General features: G+C 42.2%; 1 pseudogene; it reads left to right on the plus strand.

Annotated features, from left to right (window-relative positions):
• The first annotated feature begins 1,944 nt into the window (after positions 1–1,944).
• Positions 1,945–2,867, plus strand: LOC132358921 (heterogeneous nuclear ribonucleoprotein A3-like; annotated as a pseudogene).
• The last annotated feature ends 806 nt before the right edge of the window (positions 2,868–3,673 follow it).

A 3,673-nucleotide genomic window follows, 5' to 3' on the forward strand; every position in this document is an offset into this window, starting at 1 on the left:
CTGTGATCAGTGATCTTTGATGTTACTATTGCAAAAAGATTACAGCTTGCTGAAGGCTCAGATGATGGGTAGCATTCTTTTTTTTTTTTTTTTTTTTTCAATTTTTTTTTTTTTTTAATTAATTTATTTTTATTTTATGGCTGTGTTGGGTCTTCGTTTCTGTGCAAGGGCTTTCTCTAGTTGTGGCAAGTGAGGGCCACTCTTCATCGCGGTGCGCGGGCCTCTCACTATCGCGGCCTCTCTTGTTGCGGAGCACAGGCTCCAGACGCGCAGGCTCAGTAATTGTGGCTCACAGGCCCAGCTGCTCCGCGGCATGTGGGATCCTCCCAGACCAGGGCTCGAACCCATGTCCCCTGCATCAGCAGGCAGATTCTCAACCACTGCGCCACCAGGGAAGCCCCCTATGGGTAGCATTCTTAAAGTCTACTTTCAAATTAAGATATGTACTTTTTTTAGACATAATGCTATTGCACACTTAATAGACTACAGTATAGCATAAACATAACTTTTACATGCACTGGGAAACCAAACAACTCGTGTGACTTGCTTTCTTATGATATTCTCCTTATTGTGGTGTCTGGGACCAAAGCCATATCTCCATAATAATATGCCTGCACTAGGTAGGCACAGGCCATCACTCCTGCTGCAACGAGCAAACAAACTTGAATAAAAGATCATCGAGCTAAGGAAGCAATCAAGAAACAATATCAACTAATATGCTAGAGAGGGACATTTAGAGATTTGGAGCAGGGGTTTGGTGTAGGGAGACATACTCCACTGGAAAAGAGAAATCACCATACCTTTTGATGAACTCATTTGCTGGCATGATGGAGTGAAATCTAGCAGAATGTCAAGCCGATTTCCCCCACAGGACATTTCCTTAGTGTCAGGGTGGTATAGGATGATGGGGGACTGAGCCAAGAAAGCAGAGTGAAATTTCCTGCACAGTCATGGCACTAACAAACCAAATCCCGCTAGATAAAGGGGCCTGTGACAATCATTAGGTCTCCTCTTCAAGACATTTGCCAGTTTTTGAACCTATATAAAGCAGGAAGCTAAATACCTAATGCCTGAGGGAGAGAACTTTCCAAAGTGAGGAATTAGAGACCTACCAGACTCACAGTAAAAACCCAGAAGTGCCATCCCCAAGAAGGGGGCTGAGTCAGAAAAAGTGAAATCATCTGCAATGTTTCAGTGTTTATGAGACAAATTTTCACTGAGAAAGTGTAACGGCAACAAATACATAGCTGGTCTCTCCTTACATTTGCCATACTCTGAAGCTGTGAGAACTGAGAGCCTAAAGAGCTGAATTCAAACATCTGAAAGACTGAAGTCAATAACTGACTGTATTTATTGAAGAATCAAAGACCTGTCAGGCTCACAGCAAAAATCCAGGGAGGCCACAAATTAGGAAAAATCATAGGTAGGATGAGACAACTAAAGCTCCAACCCAGTTCTGACCTAGTAAAATTCCTGAAATGACTGAAATGATCAGCCACTCTGATTAACAGAGAAAAGGGTAAATCTTCTCTGGTGCAAAGTAATAGCATCTTCAGTCTCTATGAATTTTTTATTCACCACGTCCAGCACACAATCAAAAATTATGAAATTCCTGAAGCAGGAAAAAGTGACTAAAACTTAAGACAAAAAAAAAAAAAAAAAAACCAAGAAAAATTGATTTAGAGGGAATTCAGATTCTGGAGTTAGCACAGAACTTTAAAATGACTATATTGAGAGTAAAAGATGGGGATTAATAGATTAAAATATGGAGAATCTCAACAGAAAATTGGAATCAATTTTAAAAAATCAAATACAGATAAATGAAAAATAAGAAAACTGATCCCCAGCAGACCTTAGGGAATACTAGAAGAAATTTTTTTGGGCTGAAGTAAAATGGCCCAACATAGAACAGAGCTGGGCTCTCGGTCCCATATTGAACTCGAGTTGGAAGAGGCGAGTCCGGTCTCAAAACGGAGGTAAAACCGCCGCCCGGTCGCCCCCAGCCCGACTCCGGCCGCCGCCGCCGCCGGGGGGAGGAGGGCCATGATCCAAAGGAACCAGAACAGTTGAGAAAACTGTTTATTGGCGGTCTGAGCTTTGAAACTACAGACGATAGCTTAAGAGAACATTTTGAGAAATGGGGCACACTTACAGATTGTGTGGTGATGAGAGACCCCCAGACAAACCGTTCCAGGGGCTTTGGTTTTGTGACTTACTCTTGGGTTGAAGAGGTGGATGCAGCAATGTGTGCTCGACCACACAAGGTTGATGGGCGTGTAGTGGAACCAAAGAGAGCTGTTTCTAGAGAGGATTCTGTAAAGCCTGGTGCCCATCTAACAGTGAAGAAAATTTTTGTTGGTGGTATTAAAGAAGATACAGAAGAATGTAATTCGAGAGACTACTTTGAAAAGTATGGCAAGATTGAAACCATAGGAGTTATGGAAGACAGGCAGAGTGGAAAAAAGAGAGGATTTGCTTTTGTAACTTTTGATGATCATGATACAGTTGATAAAATTGTTGTTCAGAAATACCACACTATTAATGGGCATAATTGTAAGTGAAAAAGGCCCTTTCTAAACAAGAAATGCAATCTGCTGGATCACAGAGAGGTCGTGGAGGTGGATCTGGCAACTTTATGGGTCGTGGAGGAAACTTTGGAGGTGGTGGAGGTAACTTTGGCCGTGGTGGAAACTTTGGTGGAAGAGGAGGCTATGGTGGTGGAGGTGGTGGCAGCAGAGGTAGTTATGGAGGAGGTGATGGTGGATAAAACGGATTTGGAGGCGACGGTGGTAACGATGGTGGTGGTCCTGGTTACAGTAGTAGAGGAGGCTATGGTGGTGGTGGACCAGGATATGGAAACCAAGATGGTGGATATGGTGGTGGTGGTGGAGGATATGATGCTTACAATGAAGGAGGAAATTTTGGAGGTAACTACGGTGGTGGTGGTGGGAGCTATAATGATTTTGGAAATTATAGTGGACAACAGCAATCAAATTATGGACCCATGAAGGGGGGCAGTTTTGGTGGAAGAAGCTCGGGAAGTCCCTATGGTGGTGGTTATGGATCTGGTGGTGGAAGTGGTGGATATGGTAGCAGAAGGTTCTCAAAACTTAGAAGAAAAGGGCTACAGTTCTTAGCAGGAGAGAGAGCGAGGAGTTGTCAGGAAAGCTGCAGGTTACTTTGAGACAGTCGTCCCAAATGCATTAGAGGAACTGTAAAAACCTGCCGCAGAAGGAACGATGATCCATAGTCAGAAAAGTTACTGCAGCTTAAACAGGAAACCCTTCTTGTTCAGGACTGTCCTAGCCACAGTTTGCAAAAAGTGCAGCTATTGATTCATGCAACGGAGGGTCAATTAGATGTACATTCCTGAGGTCTTTTATCTGTTGTAGCTTTGTCTTTTTCTTTTCATTACATCAGGTATATTGCCCTGTAAATTGTGGTAGTGGTACCAGGAATAAAAAATTAAGGAATTTTAAACTTTTCAATATTTGTGTAGTTCAGTTTTTCTACATTTTAGTACAGAAACTTTAACAAAATGCAGTTTTGAAGGTGTTTCCTTGTGAGTTAACAAGTAAAGAAGATCATTCATTGTTCATTAATATTTTGTATGAATTTTGCTAAAGTTAACTGTAAAGAAACACCTGCTGACTTGCAGTTTAAGGGGATCTAT

This window comes from Balaenoptera ricei, unplaced genomic scaffold, assembly GCF_028023285.1.
Source record: "Balaenoptera ricei isolate mBalRic1 unplaced genomic scaffold, mBalRic1.hap2 scaffold_678, whole genome shotgun sequence".
Classification (NCBI taxonomy): domain Eukaryota; kingdom Metazoa; phylum Chordata; class Mammalia; order Artiodactyla; family Balaenopteridae; genus Balaenoptera; species Balaenoptera ricei.